This window comes from Nyctereutes procyonoides, unplaced genomic scaffold, assembly GCF_905146905.1.
Source record: "Nyctereutes procyonoides isolate TBG_1078 unplaced genomic scaffold, NYPRO_anot_genome, whole genome shotgun sequence".
Lineage (NCBI taxonomy): Eukaryota > Metazoa > Chordata > Mammalia > Carnivora > Canidae > Nyctereutes > Nyctereutes procyonoides.
In genome coordinates this window covers 16,952,862-16,978,933 of record NW_026575036.1, presented here as the reverse complement: position 1 = coordinate 16,978,933, position 26,072 = coordinate 16,952,862, and the positions used below count along the sequence as shown (strand labels likewise).

Here is a 26,072-nt window from a genome sequence, read left to right as displayed (position 1 = left end):
CTACAGACCTGTTAAGTAAAAAATTCTTTCAATTTTCTATCTGAAAAATGTCTTAAATTTTCCATGTTAGTTTAAGGATATTTTCACTGCATATGAAAGTCTTGTTATAATTCCCTGCTTCACATATCATTTTATTGATGACATTCCGTTATCTTCTGACCTATATTATTTCTCATAGAAGATCTGCCATTTGCATGGTTCCCCCCCGTATGCAATGTACCATTTCTGCTTTCAAAATTTTGTCTTAATCTTTGGGTTTTAGCTGTTTGACAATGGGCTTAGTAGTTAACAAATATACATAAGGGTATTTTTCTTTATATTTATACTTCTTAGATTTATAAGTTGGTATTTTTCTTAGTAAATTTGGGCAACTTTTCAGCCTACTTCAAGTATATTTTCTATCCCCTTTTTATTCTTGACTCTAATAACACATATGTCAGACTGCATAATACTATCCTACATATTAATGATACTTTGTTTTCAATGCTTTTCTTGTTTGGTTCTTCAGAGTGAGTAATGTCTATCGATCAGTCTTTAAGTTTAGTGACTCTTTCTTCTTCTGTATCTGATATTTTATTTCCTCCACATACATATACATACTCATACATGACTCAGTTTATGAAGTTGGTTTTTAGTAAACATGAATTTCTGGGAGATAGTGTAGCTTAGTACAAAGATCATCACCAAAAAAAAAAAAAAAACAAAAACCAAAAACCAAAACCAAAAAACAAAAACAAAACAAAGACCATCACCTATGAAGATTAAAACAAACAAATAATAATAACAATAACAAAGACATGTGAATCCTTAATCTCTTACTGACTACAGTAAATCTTAGGTTAGTTTTACTTAGACTTTTGAATATAAATTTCCTCATCTATGGAGTTTAGACAGTAATCTTTATTACACAGGATGGTTGTGAGAATTAATAAAGAAATATGGGCAGAACTAGAGATGTACATTACCAGGCACAATGCATTACACATAATAGATCTATAATGAATAGTTATTCTTTCTTCATTCATGGCTACAAATTGTCTAGACCAGTACTCAGCAAATTTTTTTCTATAAAGGGCCAGATACTGAATAATTTAGGCTTTGTGAGCAATACCATCTTTGTCATAGCTACTCTGCCATTATAGCCACAAAGTAGCCATAAACAGTATGTGAAGGAATGACATATCTTTGTTCATTAAACTTTATGTACAAATCTGGTAGCAAACCAAATTTGGCCTGTAGGAATTGCAGTTTTCAGACCTCGACTAGATTAAGAAATATGATGGGGTTTTTGCTTACACAGTATGTCTATGTTTTAGAATCCCCAGGCTTTAAAAAATACATGTTCCATCTCTTGTCTTCATGTTTCATATATCTGATCAAAACAAAATTCCTGGTGTGTTTAAAATCTAACTTCCTTGGTAAAAGTATGATTTCATTGTATCACCTTCAGCAATATTATAGGACAGAATTTTCTAAAGTAACATAAAGCCTGTTTTTCTTGTCTTACAAATAGTAATGTTTGGTTGGATTCTTCTCTTTCTAGACTTGGTGTTAAATTCATTGGCAAATGGAAATCTCTAAGGCTGAATGATACTCTCTGTTCTACTGTATGCCCAGTCTTTAACCTGGATCTAGTGGGATTGTCATTGATAATAACTTTTCTTCTTTGTTCTTTAAATGCAGGCTAGTATGATATAAAGGAACTATAAAGGGGAAAATGTACTGGCTTAGAAGTCAGAATTGTGCTCTAACCTAGGGTTTGTCCCCACCTTAGTGATATGTTAGTTGAAACATTGAAGAATGACTATATCAAAGTCTACTTTTTATGAGGTTGCCATCAGCTTTAACCTTTTTCTCCATACCTGTTATCCTTCTGAATTTATTATCATTCTCAAAATCATTATTTTTTGGTTATTCTTACTTCCCTCTTTTTTTTTTCTAGCCAAATGGTTATAAATTCTTATTTTTGCAGCATTTGTTGGTTGATAAAGTTTTTTCATGTGCATTATTTAATTTGATTTTCACAACCAATAGTATGAAGGACAAGGCTTTTAGTCCTCTTTTATTTTATAATTGAGTTAAGTGATAAAATAATTTAAAACTGTGAATTTAAAGTCACGTGATTAGAAAATAGAATGCGGACTAAGACTATGCCCTCTCTCTACTCATCCACTAATTCTTCTGTAGGGGTTCTCAGGAGTCAGTGTGCTATATTTCCAAGTGTTATACTTATCTTATAATATTCTGAACTTCCCTGTGGAAGCTGTCACTGTTGACATAGTGACAGAGGAAGATGAGAAGGGCTGAAACTACATCAAGGATACTGCAGGGGCTTCTGGGATAAGAAATTCCAGAAGGTGAGTTAGTTCAGTAAAAGACACTGGATGGCATGGAAAAGCTTTTTAAGGATTTCTTTGTCTGGATGTGGGGAATGTTGCTATATTTTTCTAGTTTCTAAGAGAGATAAATTTAATGGCCTTTACTTTCTCTGTCCTTAATGCCCTATTCAGCCACATTATCATAAATATTTGGTAAATGTGATAAGAAAATGCTATATTCTTTAACAATTAAATAAGAATTGAATCTAAATAATCTTTTTTCTTTATTAGACAAAGAAGTACCTACTAACTCATTAAAATTCCATATTTTGACCTTTTAGAAAAGAGAATGGAGTTTTAGGACTCTGATTAGTTATTAAAACTCTTCTTCATAAGTCTTTTTAATTACACCTTTATTTGTCTTCATTTAAGATATTTTTCTATGTATCTTATAGAATAGAACAACAGGTGAGCTTTCACAAAGCCATCATTATTGTAATAAACACCTCCCTTCTATTTCCCTCCTTAGCTTCACTACACATTATAGAACAGGGGTTTGGGTTCATTAATATTTAATCTTTCTTTACAATTTTCTGACATTATAGCCACAAAGCAGCCATAAACAGTATGTGAAGGAATGAGCATATCTTTGTTCATTAAACTTCATGTACAAAGTCTCCTGACCCATATATCTTTGGAAGTATTTTCAGAGATAAATTTTTGGATTTTAAATATTTTTAACAATAGGCTACTAGCCCTGGAAGTCATATGAAGTAAACCCTAAGATGCACTGGTCAGTATGTCTCTACCTCTAAGTAACAAATAACTAATTTTGTCCTGTTACCAAGTATTTAGTGTCCAATGAGAATTATACTCAAATAACTAATACCTCCTGCTTGGGAATCTTTCAGTCAAATATTAACCCCAAAACATTTATCAGATTTCTTCTTGGTATTGAAAAGTATTGTATTTTATATAAGTTTTATATAAAGACATAGAAATGGATAGACACTGACATATACTGCAAACCTAAAGTATGCAAAATATTCCATTTACTATTCAAATTATCTTTCTTTAATTATCTCTCCATAGAATTTTCTGGGAAAATTCAAACCCCCTATGTTGCAGCTGATGTGGGATCTAGGCTTACTTTTCTCTTGTGGGTTAATTTGACTTTTGGATTGTGTGAATTAAATAACAGGGTGAATGAATATTAACTTAGTCTCTGCTTTGTAGAGCTATTATGAAGCATAAACATGAAATCAGTCTTGACATTCTATAAAAGAGCATAAATTTTTATTTTGACTCTTTTCTACTTTCAGTCACTAATGACTGAAGAAAGTAAACTGTGGTATACTTAGGGAATAAATAAACAAAATGTTTAAAACTAAGAAATTGTGATTAGTGAAGAGAATGTACTACTAGTTGATATGAGTTGATGAATGAGAGTTAGATATAGTAAACTTAATAACATGTAAAAATGTATAAATTTGTTTAAAAAAATCACGGGGAAGCAAACGATGAAATTACACAAAAAGTATGTCAGTTGGCTCATTTAATCTGAAAGATAAAATGATCAAAAAAAATGAGATGAAGAGAAAATTTGGAAAACAAGCTAAGAATAAGAGATGAAAAATATCACCATCTGGAAGATTTTAAAAACAAATTAAAGAAAATGATATTTAAGAAACAGAATAAAACAGCAAGATAAAACATGAATAAATTCAGTTTGCTAGTCTTTTAAAAAGTTAAGTGTAATAGGTAAAATTTTTAAGGAAAACGCTTGAAAGATGAATAGTATATTAGAATAAGTTTTTAAAAGCCTAAGGTCAGCTAAATTGCCTCCTACATTTAGAGGAAGGTAATTTTAAACAGTGTCCCTCCCCCAGTACAAAACTTAACATTCTCTGGGGAAATATACAGGGTCATTGAGTTCAAGGCAGTTGAATCAACCTTCTGACCTTGTTATAGAGTTCCATTCTCTGGATTAGAGCTCATTGCAAAGAGATTTATGTTGGTTGAGGTCTCTTGTGAGTGATTCTCAATGTAGCAATCCTGAGGCAGAGATATCTCCTTCCTCAAATTCTTATCCCACAAGGAAGATCAAATAGACAAAAAACTTGAGTTCCTACTAGGTTCTAAAGTACAAAGTACAGCAACAGATGATGTTGAGATTATTTCAATGCTTTTCATGTTCCATCTTCTTTGGGAAATTGCTTTTGAGTTCTTTCTTTCTGTGGGAAAAAGAAAAATTAAGTCAGAGGTAAGGATATATCATAATTGAAGCACTAAATGGTATTCAAATATTAGAATTGATAAAATCACTATAAATTGTTCTGAAACCCAGTCCATTCTGTTCACATGCCATAGAATCTCATGCATACTAGGGAAAGAGTGCCAAGGCTCAAATCAGGTAGCTGTAAAATCATGACCTCCATTCCCTCCCAGACTGCAGGAGGACTGGGGCTTCCCACTGCAGTGCATTTTGTGACTTTACTGTGGCAGGATGAGCTGTGTCTGCACCTGACTGTGACTTGAAAATGAAGACACACTGAATCTTAGGCCACTGAAGGACTGTCTTCCCCAAGCTGCAGCATACTGAACTTGAAGTGCAGCCCACCCTACTGCACCCCTAACCCTCAGAGGTCATCACTTTTATCCCCAGGGATTCAAGGTAAACACTAATTAATTGATTACTATCTGCCAGTGAGCTATGCAGTGAGCATTTTTCCCCAGACAACTCAGATCCCTTTCTAGGGCAACTTATTTAAAATTTTTTTGCCTTACTTTCTGTAACTGTAAAGTGGAGGATAATAATATTTAGGGGTAACACTTATTAAATATTTATTATATACTATAATTGTTCCAAAGGTTTATGTGAGACTAAATCTTCTAATTCCCAGGATGATATTTAAAAGAGTGTTTTATTTTTACCTGAATGTTATAGGTGTGTATATTGAAACTAGAGAGGTCAAGAAACTGTGCCTGTCTCACAGTGAGGATATAATATGACCAAGTATGTGAAATGGCATCATAGCACAGTGCCTTGCATGTGGTATTCATTAATAAACATTAGCTTTTATTATTATTATTATTATTATTATTATTATTACTAATTTAAGAATCTCTGTCTCTGTAGTTGGAATTTCTCTCTCTTCTGTGGAAGTTCCTGTTTTAAATTCTCATGTATTTCCTGAAAGATTCATCCATGGCAAGAATAGACATAGACTCTACCAGGTCTATTTTAAACAGAGGGGCTGATATCCCTATGTTCTTTGGCCTCATGTTGGGGCTACAGAATCAACTTAGAAAAAACTTAAAATTAACTTTTTAGCTATGAATGCTTTCATTGCTTCACATATTTTCTTCACACAGAGTGTATACATTGTCGGTTTGAACTGCCTACAGAGATTAGGTTTCACCTTTTAATTAATCCTCCTTAAAGTGAATTAATGAGTGGAGAACACCAGGAAATGGCAGATCAGACACTCATATCATGGTTAAAATGAAATGCAGATTTGATTAGCTATAATTATGTCCAGTATTTAGAAACCTACTTATCATTTTGTAGACTCCTTCAACTGTTTAAAAAATTATAATATGTGGTTTTGTAATATTTAATACCATCTATATTGTTGGAAAACATGAGCCAGAAACCTGTCTCTTATAAATAGTTTACTGTTGTGAACCAGTTTCTTATCTGAGCTCTCTTTTGATTGAAAAGAAATGAAACAAATCTCTGGGAGAGATGCCCCTCAAGTTTTTTTTTTATTCTCCACATCCTTGCCCACAGCCAGCAATCCTGATTCTGTGGGGCATTATTTATGTTACCCTGTTTGTATTTTTGTTTTCATGTTGTTAGGTATGTGTTGTGTAAGTAAGTATCCTATGTGTTTGGGTTATTATAATATTGTGTTACATACCCACACATATACACACACTATATGTATGTCATTCCAGGTGTTACTAATAAGTGATTCCTTCTAAATCATTGCTTTTGTCACGATACTTTCCTATTCAAGCCGTGATTGGCTTCCCTCTACTTAAATATTGAGTCAAAGCCCCATAAACCAGGCCTTAAGACTCCCCAAAACCTAATTCCAAATGATCATTCTTTTTTGTTGTTGATTTTTTTATTTTTAATTTTTTTTTGTTTTCTTTTCTTCCAAATGATCATTCTAGTCTTACATTTTAACTGTGGTCAACACAATCATTTCACCTCATTTAATCTGCTATAATTCTTCTTCCTAAATACAACCTGAAAACTTTGGAAGCCAACTTCTACTTCTGGCCAAAATGGAATAAAAGGAATTAGATTAACCCTTCTATCTTAAATAACTAAAAGACATGAAATAGTGGTTTTCAGACATTGCACAAGCAGACAGTGCACAAAAATAATCACACGAGAGAGGAAACTTCCCCACAATTGTCCCCCCTCCTTTTTCCTTCTTGGGGCTTTTCTTCTTAGAGGTATTTCTAGCCACAGCACTGGGAGAGGACTCCAGAGAGAGCCTAAGTAGGTTTCCTAAGTTGATGTGATAGAATTGGGTATATGGGGGTGTCCAGGTGGGTGTACTACACAGAGCAGAATGCCACAGAGAGAGAATCAGCACAGAAAGAGAGCCACAGAGAACCGTAGAGGTTGCCCTTTGAATCATCAGCTGAATACTGACCAGCATGTATTTGTGAGGAATTATTCAAGGTGGGAGAAAAAGCCATTTAAAAAGAAAGCACAATAATCCCTGGAGCTTAATAGAGCCTGGAATTGTTTGTTTCTCACTAGCAAGAGTAGAAAAAACATCATAATACATGAAGTATCAGGTACTTAGAAGGTCATTGCCTCAGTAGTGGAGTGTAATTAGCCCCAGACTAACAGTTGTTCTAGTCCACATAACAGTGTTTGAAACCAAGCCTTAAAAGGTAAAGCTGTTTCCAAGTATCTTCATTGCACCCTAGTGGAAAGTTTAAAGTGTTTTTTTTTTTTTTTAACTCAAGAATATTCAGCACTTTTAAAAAATCCTCAATATGTGGCATCCAATTGAAAATTACCAGGTATCCAAAGACACATTGTTATCTGTCAATTTGGAAAAAAAAAAAAAAAAGAGTCCTGACCCAAACCATTGGATAAAACTTTTGGAACTATGTGAATCTCTTTACTTCTTTCATGCACTCCACAAAAAGCTATTATAATTAAAGTAAGTTGATCGGAGTGCAGGAGCTGAGTCATATGCATGGAAAGAAACATTGTGCACACTTGCCTTTTTCTAAGAAATAAGAGTAAGTTAATGATTACTAACTTGAATTCACAGAGGACACCATTGTTTTCAGCCATTAGTTCTCAGCTCCATGGGGGAGAGAGTGGAAACCAAGAGTGTGCACCTTGAATTGGACACCACGCATCATTTGCTGCATTGGCACCAGTGTTATCATTCCACTCCAAACCTCACCTCTCTTCTGTCTCCCCACTGAGAACTTCTGCTAATGGAAACATCCTTACCTACTCCCAGAAGAGGATGCCTCTGAACAATCTGGCTACGTAGCCCTCCACTACACCCCTCAAATCATTATTTGTTCCCTTCTCCTGCTTTAGAATTCTTCCTACATTTGTCTCTGACTGATCTGTTACACATTCATTACTTTATAGGTTTAATATCTGCCTCTATTACCAGATTCTACACTTCATGAAGCAAGGGATTTTGTTTACCTCTGAGTCTTCTCAGTCCATAATAGTCACTCATAGATATTTATTAAATGGATTAATAATTCTTATCACACAATTATTTTTGTTGATCTGAATTTTTTGTAAATTAGAGCTTTTGACACTTTTCCCACAATAGGTGCTAAGCCGAGTCAACTCAGTTCCTAAATTTAATAATAGATTAAATGAAAAGTAGATAATGAAGACTGATTAATCCACTTCTATGAGCCTTTAAATACATAGGTACTGCTGATAGGGATTCATAGCAAATACATTCCCATGTTCCCCACTATCACTTGCTATCTCTTTTATGAAATTACTTTGATCGAAATTAATTAAATATTAATTGAATGTCTATCGGGTGCCAGGCACTGTGCTGTATCATGGGAATAAAACTGTGAATAAAATATTCTCATGGTTTCCATCTTCATAGTTTACAGTCTAAATACTTGATAAGTCAATATTCTATTAACAAAATTATGTGCAATGGGAGAGAGAAATGTGAAAATCTAAGATAAATAGCTCTAAATCTGCATAGCTATTGTTCCAGTTACTTTTATGAAGAACAATAAAAACGTATGGCATACGAAATGAAAAGCATATGGCCCTAATGTCTAGAGTACTATCTGTATCCTTGCAAGAATATACTTTTGGATATATAAAGTATATAAGAAACAGAAAGGTCTTAAAAATAATGTAATTTAAGCATACCTGGATGGCTCAGTTGGTTAAGCCTCTGACTTGTTTTTGGCTCAGGTCATGATCTCAGAGTTGTGAGATGGAGCCCCATAGTTGGCCTCTGTGCTCAGTATCGAGTCTGCTTGAAATTCTCTCTTTCCATCTCCCTCTGCCCCCCCTTTGCTCTCTCTCTAAAAGAAATAAATAAATAAAATCTAATTAAAATAATGTAATTTAAACTTTTGTTTTGGAAATGAAAGATCTTGCCTCTTCCTATGTTGAAACTGCTTTAGAGTTGAGAAGACAGCTTGATTCTCACCTCTGCTGCTTACAAATGTGTGACCTAGAACAAATCACTAGATTTTTCTGTCTCCATTTCCTTTGTGAAATTATAATAATTATTTTTCCACTTTAACAAGATTGCAGCCAGAATCAAATATGATTATGTTTTAGGAAATGCTTTGAAAACTACACTGTGGCTAAAGATATTCAATAAATTATGTTTGCAAATTGCTCAGCATATTGTTATAAGCACTTAGTAAGTGGTCAGTACATACAACTATTAGAGATGAAAATTTAAAAGGTAAAGATAGCATATAGAAGAGTTTAAGAGCGAATTATATTTCCAAAGAAACACATTTTGAAATTGAGAACCAGAGGGCTTTTCTTTTCTATTCTTTTCCTGATTTTTGATGTGGCTATAATTAGAATGTAATATCAACAATCTTCATTCATCTACCAATGTATGAAGCTAATATTCACCTTCCTTCTCCTACTTCAATTCTTTCTCCAGGAATGCTTGGTGAGTCAGAGAAAGGTGAAAAGAAACCCCAAATGGTATTCACTAAATTCAGTATCAGGTTGAAATGCCTTCCATCATATTATTTTTATGAACATTGGTTTCTCTGATGCCTATTGGATCAATGCAAGAATCAGGTCAGAGATCAGACTGCCTTTATGAATATTAAAGACAGAATAGAGGGCATTTGATGTGATTGGAATATTTTTGGTTAAATATTTCTTTTTATGAACTTGGGATCAGAACACAACATGAAAATGAATATTTAGTAATTTTGGAATTCTTTCCAGGAATTATTTAGCAAAAATAAAAAGCAAAATGTGGAGCTTTTGAGCACATTATGAGCACTGAGAAGATATTCTTGTGTTACTCAGCAGAAGCAGCACACTCTTTTACTTGGATTCAGCTATAAATAATGTTCATTGTCTATTGAAACATTTCCTTTAAAATTTTCTTTTACTATTCTAGGTAAACAAACCATTCAGAGCAATGGCATTCCGTCATCATCATCACCATCATTATTATTTGAGAGAGAAAGACAGATAGCATGCACAAACTGGGGAGGGGCAGAGGAAGAGGGAGAGAAAGAATCCCAATCAGGCTCCACATGGAGCATGGAGCCCATCATGAAGCTCAATCTCTTGACTCTGAGATCATGACTTGAGCTGAAATCAAGAGTTGGATGCTTAACTGACTGAGCCACCCAGGTGCCCCTCATTCTATCATTATTATTAGCAGTGAAAATCATCCTTGTCCTTATTAAAAATTATATTACTGATAACTTTTTTCTCATCATTTCAAAAAGAGCTAATGTTATTGTTGTAACATGACCTAAGAACTATGAAAAATATTTTGTGTAATATAAAATATTTCCTGGGAAATATCATTTACACGGACTTCAATGGCAATGATAACTATAAAATCATGCAATGAAATGGCTCTGCTATTCGCCAGGAGGCAGTATAGAATAGGGGTTAAATGCACAGATGGCTAAGTTGCCGGAATTCAAATCCTGAATTGTCCTGCTGTTTCACTAGTACTGTGCTTCACTTTCCATCACTACGAATTGCCCCGTGCCTATCACTTTTTTACTAATTATATGATATTCTATTCATTGTAGCTCTAATACTTAGTATACATAGATACTCAGTTATTTCTCAAATTCATTAAAAGCAAAAACAAGCATATGTCTATTTCATAAAGTAATTGGCAAAGAAAACTAATATCAAGTATTTAGAAAAATAAATTTCAGATCTAGTTTGTAGTCTTGCTATTTAGACTATTATCTGTTGTTAGGAGATGCTAGAAAGATAAATGTTAAAGAATATTAGCATTTAAAATGCTCTGGAAAGGAAAATAAAACAATATTTTTTCTTCTGCTATATGATTATTCAGACTACGTGTTTTCCTTCACTTCAATTCCTCAGTTTTGTTGTTTACCTTTAGGCACATTTACTGGACCTATAGAATCAATGAAGAGGAGGTAGAAAGTAAAATCTAAGAATCTCACTGGAGAAATGCCCATAAAATTCAAACCTGTTTCAATTAAGAGTTGGAAGATCAGTGAAGGATTTTTCATGAAGGGAAGTTGCTTGCATTATTAAAAATCACCACAATCAATCTCTAAATATATTATTTTTTCTAAATATATTAACTAGAAATATAGAATTGATCAAATATTTAAGGAAATGAAATAGAGGGCTAAATGAAATCTTGCATGGTAAAACTTCAGTGTTTTCTTAAACACTCCTTTTAACAAAAGTTCAAGCGTGCTGGACTTATCCTCAATAATATTAATAGCATCTAACATTTACACTGCATCTACTAGTTGCCAGGTAATGTTCTAGGCCACTTAATATACTGATTCCTTTATTGCCAATATCTCTCTGTTCTGGATACCATTATTATCTTCATATTACAAATGTGGAAGCAGAAACACAAAGATGAGTGACGAGTGTTAAATGACTGTGTTGGGATTTGCCAAGGCATTCTGGCTTTGAAATCTGTGTTCTTACGTACTACATGCTACGGGGCACTGTCCCTCAGAATTTCTACTTGAACTTCCTACTCTCACTACCACCTGCTTTCCTTCTAACCTATCTGCCTGCTTTCTGGCCACTTGTCTGTCTTATTAAGACCTCCACCAACTTGACTCTTCCATTGTTTTTCCTACTCATCGCATAAATTCACTTACGTCTTTATTCAGTGTAGCATCTACAGTGTATCATAATCACCTCATTTTACACCCTCTATTCCCTCCTCTCTTTTTCTTTGATACCCTCATCCAACTAAACAGCAGTTCAAATTACACCAAACTATCTGCCTACTCTGTGTGTATATTGAGGAGCTGAGCATTGCAGAAGATACGTTCAGAACTGCTACTTATGTTTTGTTTAAATTCATGATCGTAGGGAATGCCTGGGTGGCTCAATCAGCTAAGCATGTGCATTTGGCTTAGGTCATGCTGTCGGGGTCCGGGGATGGAGCCCCACATCAGGCTCTCTGCTCAGTAGGGGGTCTGCTTCTCCCTCTCCCTGTCTTTCACTCTTACTTGTGCTTGCTCTCTCTATCTCTCAAATAAATACATAAAATATTTTTAGAATTCATGATCATAAACTTAAGTGCGTGCATTATTGAGTCAAAAAAATCCTATTACACTTCCTAGTATGTTCACTTTCCCATTATCAAAAGGATCATTGCTCTTTACCTATAAAGATGTTCACTGTTTCACTGTTTCTAACAGCAAAAGACTGGAAAGAATCTAAACACCCAGAACCGAATTGACTGAATAATGTACACCAGCACAATGGAACAGCTTTGTTAATGATAGAAGGATACTTAGAAGAATAGTGAAAGATACTTATTGGCAAGAGAAAACAGTCATTGTTACACAAGGAAGGCAGGTAACAAAAACCTTTGCACCGTTCAGTTATAATAAAATACATGGAAATAAAAATGAAAATTAGTAGTGGTTTTCTCCAGATGGCTGGATTAGAAATAATTATTTTATTCTTGTTTTTATTATCTATATATATTCTCCATTGAGGATCGGATATCTTGGAGTAAAGTTATCTTTAAGAAGGCAATGATACTATGTCATTTTCTTCTACTCTCTTCTCCCTAACACATCACTCCCCACTCCTCCTCCCTCTTCAATTATGTTCTAAATTTGTGTTGAAAAAAATTGATCCGAAATTCTTTGGTTTCTATCTACAACCCTACCTGCATTTCAGCATATTTTCTCTAGTAGCTCTTGGGTTCCTGTAAAATATGGCAACCTTGCTCACCCTACAGGGCAACCTCATGACTGATGCCCTGTATCTTTTACTTAGTCACTTCTGCAAAGATTTTAATTGATTAAACTTTCTGTCAGCAGTTTGGTATTCTCTCTTTGTTGAATGATCCACTTTCCCCCTTTTCTACAAAAGGATATAACATAGTGGCTCAGGCGTGGGCTCTAGGTAGAACCTGCCTTGATTGAGCATTGCTTCCCTTATTTCTAGCCGTGTAGACCAATTAGCTGAACTAATAGCTTTGTAGAGCATTTGCCAAATTTCTCTCTCAGTTTCATCGTCTACAAAATGTGTTATTAATATTATGTACATCATAGGATAGTAGGATATAATTAGGATGATATTAATTAATGCCTGTAAAATTCTCAGAATAGTGCCCAGGGCATAGTAAGTAGTTAATAAATGTTTCCTATCTCTTCCTCTCCCTCTACTTCCCTTTATCTTCTTCCTTATCGTTTCTTTACAAATATGTTTTTGAACCTCTTTTTGGGGGAAAATGCTCTCCCATATCATTTCTCTCTTTGGCTTCATTTTTCTCCATTCCACATTTACAGGAAATTTTTTGAACACTTTTCCAATAGGCTCTCCACTTCTTTACCTCTTTGATTAGGTCAGTTTGCACTAGTCACCACTCATACTGGCTCTTCTTCCCAGTATCACAATGTGTCCTTGCCATGGACACATTGGCAAGCAGCAGTCATTACTCTTTTTAGCACCATCTGACTCTGTTTACCGATTCCTCCTTCTGGGAACATTTTCTTCTCTTGGTTTCAAGAACATTATGTTCTCTTGATTTTCCTACTACCTTTCTGCTCTTCATGGCTCTTCCTCTGATGTTCTTCATGGCTTCACCTCTGTGTTAGCATACTCTAGGGCTCTCTATCCAGGCTACTTTTCTGTCTATGTACTCTCCTATCTTAGAAGGCAGAGATAAGTGTAAATAACAAATTATATTTTAAAAGATTTATGTTTATATGGTTTAACTCTGCCCACAAGATAAAAATATATAAATAAATCTTTATGAAAAGGGCAGTCTTCAAGTTTTAATAGCAGTTGTAGAATGTTTTATTTTATTCATGACCTATTAAAGTGAACAACATTGGCTTTATAAAGAAGTGGAACAGACACCTCACAAAATGACTACTCATGTACACGTGAACTCATGCTCCTCCCTTACATAATCCTCATCCCTAGCAACCACCATGGAACCAGCAAATGATAACCATAGTATGCAAAGAAAAATCTTTCCTGTAAAAATGTACCATAATGGAAAAATTCCATCACTGATTTATTTTTCAAAAAGATTTTACCAATGAAAGGTATGAAAGATGGATCAATATTACTCTTTCTTCACTCTCTCCCATATCAGTTACTTATTTTGTCAAGATAGTCACATTATTTTTCAATAAGTTTTGTACATGTCTAAGTCTTTCAGTAACCTAAGACCTTTTTTCCCAAGCAGAACCTTATAGTCATTTCCTTAGTGATTTTCTGCATAATGCTTGCTACATAGTAATATGAAAAATATTTCTTGATTGAAGAAATAAAATAAATTCAGTATTATGTATACTTTTATAGTTGTGTTCCAAATAGCCCATGGTATTGATATAATGAATAGAACATAGAAAATTGTATTAGAATGAATTTAAATTTCTTGTTCTAATTGTTATTAATTAAGTTAATAATTGCTAGTATAGCCTACTCACTGGTCACCCTACTTTGATTTTTACTCTCCTCTTAAACCTTTACTGACACTGACACATTGGCCACAGTGAGCTTCTTGAAAAGCAAACTTTACCTGTCACTTTCCTGCTTGAGGGCATTGTTGATACCTTGATAGAATCCTATTGTCTTTTGATTACAGTCCAAAAGCCTCAATAGGGCCAAGTAGATCTTATGATTCCCTTCCCATCTCTAGAGTTTTATCTCAAAGTCCTCTCTTCCCTTCTGACTTGTCTCTTTGGTTTTCTTTACATTCATTGTCACGGTGTTGGCTGCCTGCCTAAGATCTCAGAGTTCTCCTCCTTTAGTCCACTTGCCTTATTAACTCCATGCTTAGATCAAATGCCACTTCCTCAGAGACTCTCCCTTCATCTCAGGCTAAGTAGGTACCACTATTGTATGTCTCCTAACACCTGATCCTGTTGATAGACCTCATTTTAATTGTATTTGCTGATGCATTAATTTATTTAACTTCCATCTTCCTTAAGCATTTAACCTCTAACTTAGATGACTATATGGACTGTACTGCCCTTTATAAGATGACAAATTCAGGTTAGGGAAAATGTGGTAAAATACTAAGTGTCCATGGTAATACTGAGATATCAACACAGGGTTTCTTATGTTCCCCCTTGACTTTGAGTCCATTTGATTGAGGGTCATAAGCATAATTAATCTAAGGAGGCAAAAGAAAAAAAGGTGCTACATGCTATTTCAAATGTCCCTTGCTAGCATGCCCACTGCAAAATTACAAAACCTATATGGAAACATTTTCTTTAATCATGTCTTCCCTGCTCTCTAAAGATGGGTTATCAGCAGGGCCAGAGGAAATCTTTGTCTTCCTGGAGAGAGATTTTTTTAACGTGGGAATGATCTCTTTCCTGCTTTCCTCACCAGGAGTGAGAAAGAATGGCATTTGACTTCTTTCCTCTTCCAAGGAATTAGGGCTCTCTTACCTGTGCTAAGTGAGAAAATTTAGGTGCAACTCAATCAGAAAATTGTGGGGTCACAATGCTGGTGGACACTTTTGATACTGCTGAAGTCTGTACAATAGGAGAGATTTTAGTTAAGAGAAGTAGTGTCTGGGAATGACCTGCATTCCTACCACATAGACTTGCAAAGACAGTGGATCTTCGGTAACTGGAGTATGTATCAGTTTAGGTGGTGAGGGTTATGCCATCTTCAATATCCCTTGAAGTCTGCTTATTTGAACATGAAGAGCCTAGAGGAAAGAGACAATGAGCTGGAGGTGGAGGGATGGATGACACACTGGGGGAAGTATAGGGTAAGGCTATGCCTGGGCAAGAGATTATACCTCCCTCCTCATTCCACAATCCCAAAGAACATCAAGAGCTTCTCACAACAGAGCCAGGCACTTGAAGGTAGTCACGAGGATAGCTGGTGGCAGCCATGGCCAGCTTATTTGTGGAATACAAGAAATAGTGAAAGAGGGATCCCTGGGTGGCGCAGTGGTTTGGCGCCTGCCTTTGGCCCGGGGCGCGATCCTGGAGACCCGGGGTCGAATCCCACGTCAGGCTCTCTGCATGGAGCCTGCTTCTCCCTCTGCCTGTGTCTCTGCCTCTCTGTCTCTCTCTGTGTGACTATCATGAATAAATAAATAAAATCTTTAAAAAAAAAAAGAAATAGTGAAAGAGATTATAAGGGAAAGGAGGGAAACTGAGTGGGGAAAAATTAGAAAGACACACCATGAGAGACTCCTAACTCTGGGAAACAATCAAAGGGTTGCAGAAGGGGAGGTGGGTGGGGGGATAGAGTAGCTGGGTGATAGGCACTAAGGAGGGCACTTGATGGGATAACCCTCAGAATATTATACTATATGTTCGAAAATTGAATTTAAATAAAATATTAAAAAACAAAACAAAAAGAATTTTTAGAAAACCAAATTAAAACAAAAGAAAGGAAAACTTTTCCAGAGATATCTATTATCATCTCTCCTTTTCTAAAAGGAAGCTGCATTTCATTACCTCTGCTCCTGTCAATTTATTCAATGGAAAGCAAAGATTTCTTTCTGACATTTTTCTTGGGAGAAAGGTGAAGCATGTGAAAGCTGTAGCATAGAAAGATAATATACTCTTCCTTTCTTGCATCATGAAATAAAGGAGAGAACCTGTCTGCAAACTATGAGAAACTCAGAAAGAGTGCCCATATCTACCAGCCGGAGAACTATCTTAATGGAAAAGTTGTGTTCACATGATCATTTGTCAGTCTTTTCAGCAAGACTCATATATGACTTTTTTTTCTTTTTTTTTTTGGACTTGATATGATTAAAAACTATAATTTTGGAATGTGCAGAACGAAATACACATTGAGTTAATTACTCAGGAGGGGAGGAGTGAGAAGAAGGAAAGCATATATTATTATTATTGCTATGCATCTTAGTAAAATATGTCTGAAAAAGAATACACTGAAGAAATAAAAGAAATTAAATTGTTTTAGGTCTTTCACCACCAAACCATAGACTAACAGTGTCTTAAAGGACCTTATAGGGTAAAGCTAATGATAAAATAATACTTGTGAAGTGTCTGACACATCAGCTAATGTTCTAGGTATGTTCATTTTTTCTGATAACCCTTGACAGGTTAGGTCTATTATTCCATTTCTGCAGATGGAGAATCTGAAATTCAGAAGTATTAAATAACATGTCCAAATTGCATAGCAATAAATGACAGAACTGAAGTATGAACCGATTAAGTGATGATTCAGTCAATGCTTGAACACTGTCAACTTAGAACCATATAATTCCTGGTTACCCAAGCAATTAAAAAAAGGAACATGATTTGTATTGTGTTCTTAATAAGCAAAGTTAGAAACTCAGAGTGAAGGTTTAGGTTTTTTTCTGATTGCTTCTTTATAGAAAAATCATATCCTTAGTTAATTCTACAAGGATATGAGAATGCATTTGACAAGTTTGACTTCAAACTTGCCATTTCAGATCACAAGTAACACTTTTTCTTAAAGGTTACATTTCTGTGGCAGAGATTGCTAGCTGTTCACTAAAATCCATTCACCTCTTCTTTCAGGATCCACAGTCTACACTTCTAGCTACCCTTGCATTTAAGTATGACTGAAATTCTAGCCAACAGAATGTGAGGAGATAAAGTGTGTCTTCCAAGGAAAAGTCTTTTTTTAAAAAAACCCTCCATGCCGGGATCCCTGGGTGGCACAGTGGTTTGGCGCCTGCCTTTGGCCCAGGGCGCGATCCTGGAGACCCGGGATCGAATCCCACGTCGGGCTCCCGGTGCATGGAGCCTGCTTCTCCCTCTGCCTGTGTCTCTGCCTCTCTCTCTCTCTCTGTGACTATCATAAATAAATAAAAATTAAAAAAAAATTCATGGTATTTAAAAAAAAAAAAAAACCCTCCATGCCCTCTTTCCTCTGTTGCCAGTAAATGAGATGATGATGAAGTCCTAGAAAATGGTTGAGCCACAAAATGAAAGGAGTCTGGATCTCCTAATTCCTGACTAGGGATGCTTGCTTTGAAATCTCTCATGGGGAAGAAATAAACTTCTGTTGCATTTGAGCCCTTGAACATACTTGAGACAATCTGTGGTGCAACAACTTCACTAACAAAGTAGTGGATTATTTGGAATTAAAAAAACAAACATTGCATTTGGATTTGTTGTTCCCCATCTACTGTAAAATCATGGTGGATAAATGGACTTCTCTGAGTCAGTTTCTTCTGTGAAACAGAAATAAAAATTTCCACTTTATGAAATTGTAAAGATTAATTTAAATCCTAAATATGACATTGCTTTATAATCACTTAGCAAATGTGAAACATGTAGGATATATATATTTTTTTAAACTTTTATTTTTTTTTAATTTATTTATTTATGATAGTCACAGAGAGAGAGAGAGAGAGGCAGAGACATAGGCAGAGGGGGAAGCAGGCTCCATGCACCGGGAGCCTGATATGGGATTTGATCCCGGGTCTCCAGGATCGCGCCCTGAGCCAAAGGCAGGCGCCAAACCGCTGCGCCACCCAGGGATCCCTGTAGGATATATTTTTTAAGAGAATGTTTCACTCTTAGTCCAGAAAAAAAATGTTCTTTTATTTTTTGGAACAGCTTGAGTAAGACACAACTTATATACCATAAAGTTCATACATTTTAACTGCACAATTCAATGAATTTTATTGTATGTAAAGAGTTTTACAAACACTACCATATTCTGGAATATTTTCATCACTCCACAAAGAGATTTTATACTCCAATCATTCCCCATTCCTACTCACAGTCCTATAAAAATACTAATCTACCTTCTCTCTCTCTCTCTCTCTCTCTCTCTCTCTATATATATATATATATATATATATGCCTTTTTTGGACATTTTATATAAATGGAATAATACAATTTGTGTTCTTTTGTGTCTGACTTCTTTCAATAAGCATACTGTTTTTGAGGTTCATCCATGTTTTAGCATGCACAAATACTTTGTTCTTTTTTATTACCAAATATCATTCCATCCTATAGATATTCAAATATTGTTTATCTAGTTGATGAACAAATATTCTTTATCTAGTTGATGAACATTTGGATTGTTTCTAGGTTTTATTTATTTTAAATAATATTGCTGCAAATATTCCCATATGTTTATTTGTATGGACCAACATTTTGCTGGGTCATACAGTAACTCAATATTTAACGTTTTAAGAAACTACTAAATTGTTTTCCAAAGTGGCTGAACCCTTTCCTTTCTCACAGCAATGTATGAGAGTTCCATTTCTTCCATATTCTTGTTAGATAACAAGCACACTTTTTGATTATAGCTATCCTAGTTGGTAAGAAATGGCATCTTATTATGGGTTTTAAGACAATATTTTATTTATTTATTTGAGAGAGAGAAAGAGAGAATGAGCAGGGGCATCTGGGCAGAGGAAGAGGGAGAAGAAGACGCCTTGCTAAGTGAGGAGCCTGACACAGGGCTGGATACCAGGGCCTTGAGATCGAGACCTGAGCTGAGGGAGACCTTTATTCTGGTGCCCCTTATTCAGGTTTCAATTCGCATTTCCTGGATAATGATGCAGCATCTTTTCAAGTGCTTATTGGCCACTTGTATATCTTCTTTGGAGAGATATCTATTCAAATTTTTTACCCATATTTAATTGGGTTATTTGTCTTGTCCAAATTCATCTTTTCACATGTGGATAGCAAATTGTTCCAGAACTGGTTTCTGAAAAGGCTACTTCTTTCCTGTTAAATCTTCTTAATAACTTTGTTGAAAAATAATTGACCACAATGTAAGGGCTTACTTTTGGGCTTTCAGTTCTATTCCATTGATCTCTTTGTCTACCCTTATGCCAGAACATACTGTCTTTGTTATTGTAGCTTTATAATAAGCTTCAAAATTTAGCATTATGAGTCCTTCCAATTTGATCATCTTTTTAAATATTGTTTTGGCTATTCTGGGTTCCTTAATTTCCATGTGAATCTTGGGTTTAGCTGTTCAATTTCTGTTAAAAAAAAACTAGGATTTTGATAATTATGTTTGACCTATAGACAATTTGGTGAGTATTGCCATCTTAAAAAAAAAATCAATGTTTCAATCCATAGCCATAAGGTATCTTTCCATTTAGTTAGCTCTTCTTTAATTTCTTCTGATATTTTATAATTTTCCATGAGCATGACTTGCACTCCTTTTATTCAATTTTTCCTAAGTGTTTTGTTCTTCTGGATGCTATTGTAAATGGAATTGTTATCCTAACTTATTTTTAGATTTTCATTGCTAGTGAATGTCCCTTTCTTTTGATCTACATTGTCATGTTTCAGATGTTCCATACTGGTTTTACTATTTCTCTCTCAAAGTGAACTCTATCCATGGCATTTGTTAACACAGTGAGTGCAAAGCCTTTTTCCCAACAGCCTGAACTCCTATTTATGACCACATCCCTATTTCAGCAGCGCAGAAGGCAAATTGTTTGCCTGACATAAGAAAGACAGTAACCATATGTGAAATAATTATTTTTAAATGATGCCATAAAACCCCCAATCCAGTTTCTGCTGGCAAGCATACATGATAAAAAGGGATTTGACACATGGCTAAGGGACAGAAACATTTAAACTCCATAGTTTTTAATTAATACACATGGATATCAAAAAGAAAAAAAATATTTAGAGGAAGAGGTAAGAGCCCTGTTCTGGATGCCTCTAAAAAGAGCACATCCTTGGTGCTAGGGGTGGTAGATGATGATGGGAATGTTATTTGGGAAAACTTCCTCCTCTGGTTTCCTGCCTGCGAATGGAGCTGAAGCATTCCAACTGAGGGTTTCTCCTTCCCTTTTTCCATATTCTGCCTCTGGGGAGAGTAACTGGGCTGTCTTTCTTCAGCTGCACTCTCTTCTTTCTCTCGAAAGTGCTTTGGCTACTGAGAGCATAAATCCTTCCATGTCTTCTGGGGCTGCCTCACATGGAAGCTGCTATGGGGCAAGGCGAGGGGGAATGTAAATCAGCATAATTCTACAGTTCAAGCCAAAAGCCAGTAAGAAAGATAATATTTTGCCCTCTATGTTTACTCTGTTTCATTTTGAATCTTTTTAATAAGTTATGGATAAATAACTCTGTTTTTTGGCAGTCCCCTCAGAAATTCCAACAAAAATAACAATAATGATAATAATAGCTAATATTTATCAAATACTCCTGGTATGTTTAACATTTACAGATTAATGAAATATTTGAAATATTTCTATTTCATAAAGATCGCTATGATCTATCATACACATGGGGAAAAAATTTTAAAGCACCCAGAGGTTAAGCAACTTATTCACAGTAACTGAACTAGTAAATACCAGAGCCAGGATATAAACTCAAGCAGTTTAGCTCAGCACCTGTACTGTTAACCACTGCTTATATACCTATATGTGCAATTCTTAGTTTGCCAATAAGGAAACTGAGACACAGAGAAGTTAAGTAATTTGCCCAGGTTTGCCCAGGAAAGAAATGCTGGAGCTAATGATGAAACTAACAGCTCCCACTCAACCTCTGAGTTCTGGTAAGTTTAGATCTTGAGGTTCTGAGCCCCAGAATAGATGGTGGGAGAGGCAAACCATTAAAAGGGTGATGTAGAGAAAGAAAGGCTCACACCCAAAGGAAGGTTACTGAGTGAGGATTCTCTCACCCAAGGCTCTGATGCACTGATCCTATTTATGTGGCCTCAATGCGACATACTTTCACATTCTTAGTGTATCACCTGTGATGAAAGACCAGTTTAAGTGACGTTTTGTTGTTGCATTTGTGAGTAACCAAGGATAACATTTGGAAATGATTTAGTTTTACGTCAATGTTTGCTTCTGACCTTGAGATAGAATGACCGGACAACTGCCTTGGTTGCACCAGAGTATTTAAGGATCCTCAAAGGTAAGAGGTGCATTGGGGTTATTGGCAGACGTGTACCTCCAAGCCCAAGGAGATTAAGCAAAACAATACTTGCTAACGAACCCTGCTTACTATTGAAAAGTAGTTAGGTGGTCTTTACTTTAACTATTTGTGTCTCTTGGCAGAGCCAAATAAACATTTTCTGCTTTGGAAATCACCCAGAAATTGAAATGTCAAAGCAAAAGGATGAGAAGGGAGGCCTTATTCAGAGTGAATTCCCTCCTTTTAAAATGTGTATGTGTTGGGTATGTGAAAATATATGACAGCAAATGTGCAATTCTAAATGAAGCGCAATTCTAACAAAATTCTGTGGAATGGTTGCTGTAGAATTTGATCAAAGATCTATGGCTATTTTTGAGGAACTAAATGTTATTTTTGTTTCCAAACTTTTATCTGTTGTTTGACATATACTGTGAAATGTTTCTTTTATAAGTAGAAAATGTTTAAGAAGATGCTATGTCATCCATTTCTTTCAGTCAGGACATTCTGTGGCTTCTCCTTTTCTTCCTCTGTAGTGATAAGTTACTGACTAACTTGCCCTCTCCCAAATCATTTTGAAGAATACAGCTAAGGCAAAGAAACATTTCATTTTTGGAAAAAGCTGGCTTGGCACTGAGATCATAGGGGCTACTCAAGTTTCATTAAGATAATGAAAGGACAGTATTTTTCCTGAAATTCGATTTTAGAAATACCTTTTCTGGTGTTTTTGTGTTCTTCATCATGCCTTATGGTCATGCAATCCTTATTTTCAAGTAACTCAGTGTGCTTTGCAAACATTTCATTACTCTTACCTGGGTTTTGGTATTGAATTACATGTGCCATGGAAAAATTTTAAGTTATAAGAATAGTCATTTCTTTCTACAAATCAACCTCATCATATTCCATTTTCATTTTCTTGTTTATAAGGAGAGTCATTCACAGTCTCAATGTAGTTTCAACCTTTGTGCTAAATCAACCATCAAACAATCCACTAGCATGGAAATGAGAACCACCCAGATGTCCACTCCTCCATATTAAATCACTTTGTGGTTGGCTGTTTTCTTCTTTAAATTAGGAGATCCTTGTGGGAAAAGATGGCATTTTGTATGTCCTATTTTGGGTCTGTGTGGGGCTTTGGGAAATCACCTGGTAGATTAGAAGGGGCTGCATATAGTAGGTATATGCAGAAGAAGTATAAACTTCTGCTGTTTTATGGAACTTTACATTTAATTTTGTAAATTAAACTTTAACAGCAATTGGTCAAATTTGGAAGAAAAGTAAGCTTTTGTTAAGTTATAGTAATCATCACAGTTATATGTGATTATTGTATATAGTATTTTACTAAGTATGATATGTATATAAAAATATGTAACAAGGCACAATAGATAAATTGATTCACCCCAAAAGTTTCTAATATATTTAGAAGAACAAACTCTGAATACAAAGTGACACAGAAATAATTGATAAAATTGTACTAACAAATGAAAAGTTCAGATCCAATTACATATATGTTTTAATACATGGAAAATATTTTATACATACACACACACGCACACATATACTAAAGAGCCTAAATGATGTAGAAGGGGTTCAGCAGACTTTTCTGTAAAGATCTTCTGATCAGTAGGACTGATTGTATATGGAATATATAAAGTCTTTTTATTTATTCATTTATTTAATTCATGAGCACCTACTCTATATTAGCCTGTCCTAGGTGCTAGGTAAAGAAAATTAAGGAAAACAAAGTCCTTCACCTGAATTATGGTGTATTGCTGATGATAGATGTGCAAACAAGAAATTATGTTATTATGAGCACAGTTCTGAGAATAAAAAGGAAGGTCACTTAGGCCAGGATGCTCAGCTAGCACTATGCAAAGATCCTTTGGTCTGTTGTGGTTAAAAGTGGTTTGTAGGGCAGTCCCTGTGGCGCAGCGGTTTGACGCCGCCTGTAGCCCAGGGCATGATCCTGGAGACCCAGGATCGAGTCCCACGTCGGGCTCTCTGCATGGAGCCTGCTTCTCCCTCTGCCTGTGTCTCTGCCTCTCTCTCTCTCTGCATCTCTATGAATAAATAAATAAATAATCTTAAAAAAATAAAAAAAAGGATTAAAAAAAAGTGGTTTGTAGAGCTTATGAGGAGTCGCGGAATTGGGGATAAACCAGATACAGAGAAACTAATTAGAAGGTCCTTGCTGTTCTTCAGGCAGTTGATGAAGCTTGTCTGATGTTAGACAGTAACAGTAAAACCAAAAATTGCACAGATCCACTACAGACAAAGAAATAGCCTATTGACTCCTACCCTGGTACAATGAAAATGTTGATAACCAAGGTAAAGCTCGGTTCTTCCTCACCATAGATCCCAGAGGGTGGACTCATAACCTTGAAGACCCTTTCTGTGAGCTTCTGAAAGTGTGAGAGGAAATTACTCCTTTAAATACATACGCACAGGTCCTGTTACGTGCAGGCATTCTTTGTTTCTGGTAATAAAAATGCCACATCGGACAAAATTCTAGACCTCCATAAATCTTTTGAGGGAGGAAGCACTATGACAAAAATTATCTCACATAAAATACTTAGCCTGTCAAATTTAAGAAAAATCACTACAAGAACACAGAGTTTGAAGTAACCAATTCTAATAGGGAAGAGGTTTGGGGATGGAGGTATAGCTACCAAGAGGTCTACATCTATATTGGTACATAACAGGTCATCAGAGAGAAATGAATCCAAGCATGAGGCAGAGGTGAACAGGAGTCTTGGTGCATGGATGATGAGAACAACTTTCCAGAATTCCTGTGAATTCCAGAGTGTAGTTCTGAAGTAATAATTAGATACTTCTCTATCTCATTTACCATTCACAGTAAATAATAATTTATTGCCCATATTTAGGTCCACTGAAACTAGAATGAGGTTTTATACCAATATTATGGTTATAGTTTAAACATTTTTGGGTTTCTCATGTTTCAGTTAAGGTATAAAATGTATACAATGAGGTGCATATAGGGCACAGATCATTAGTCTATTGCCTAATGATTTTTTACATATGTATACACCCTTAATGCAGTCAGTCCCATTCAGATAGAGAAAATCTCCAACACCCTGCAAGTTTTCTCATACTTGTTGGGATCAATACTACTCCAGCCTGACGGCAAGGGGGAGAAGGTTTATCACCATACATTAGCTTTGCCAATTTTTGAACTCTCTAGAAGTGGAACCAGAGAAGTAGTGTTTACTCTCTTACGTCTGGTTTATTTCACTCAACATAACATTTGTGGAATTCATCAATGTTTTTATGTATATTTCTTGTTTTTGTAGTATTCTATTATTGGAATATTGCATAATTTTATTTACCCACTCTCCTTTGGGCATATAGGTATTTTTGAATAATGTTGTCATGAACACTTAAACATTTCCCCTGGGCAATTTGTTTTAAATACTGCGGCATAGTCACTGTGGTGTTTTATATGTATTAATTAGTGTCAGGCCATCTACATATTAGGTGCTGTCAATTGCTGTAATCAAGGATTCACATCTTTGGCATTGTCACTTATCCTTTTTAATCAGAACAGCTCCATTTTAGAAGCAGCTACTTCTGAAGTACATGTACTGCATTATTTAAGGCACTCAACAATTGAATTTTTGATACAGGGATTTACAGCTGAAATTAGTTAGTGGTTTGCTAATTCGCATAATGAATGTTAGAAATGGGATCTCACTGATGAAAACAGTGAAAATAAAGATTAGAAGATTAGCTCAAACATTTTAGACACACTCTCCACATTAATTGAGCAGGATATATGCACCTAGCAAACCTGGTAGCTTATGTGCTTGAGAAGGGTGCTAGAGACTTTGATTCTGAAAGAATTCTTTCTCCATCTATTGGCATGGAGGATTTTGGTTGGCTCACGATAATTATAAGCTGCCTTTCAGTGCATAGAATTTTGCATCTAGAATATAGTTATATTTGCCTCAACTATTCGTGCAAGATCAGATCAGTATCCAAAAAGAGAGAGAGAAAAATGGGCTTTTATCAAACTGACAGAACAGGTTATGTAAGCATTTTGTTCCTTCTTCTAAAGAATATTCATTCCATAAATGTTGGTATGTGGTAAATTTTTTTCTGAAATTTGCTTTCATTATAACCTGCTGAGGTGTTTGTAGGAAGTAGCTAATGTCAGCTTCCTCTAATTTTCCATAACC

At 35.3% G+C, this 26,072-nt stretch overlaps 1 long non-coding RNA gene across 1 annotated transcript in view; it reads right to left on the bottom strand.

Annotated features, from left to right (window-relative positions):
- Nucleotides 1–15,668, bottom strand: part of LOC129505462 (uncharacterized) — a 28,823-nt gene extending 13,155 nt beyond the window's left edge. The window contains exons 1-2 of the long non-coding RNA XR_008663542.1: nucleotides 15,599–15,668; nucleotides 4,280–4,552 (exon numbers count right to left, since the gene is read on the bottom strand). This is a non-coding gene — a long non-coding RNA (uncharacterized LOC129505462). The remainder of the gene's footprint in view (nucleotides 1–4,279; nucleotides 4,553–15,598) is intronic.
- Nucleotides 15,669–26,072: the final 10,404 nt, after the last annotated feature.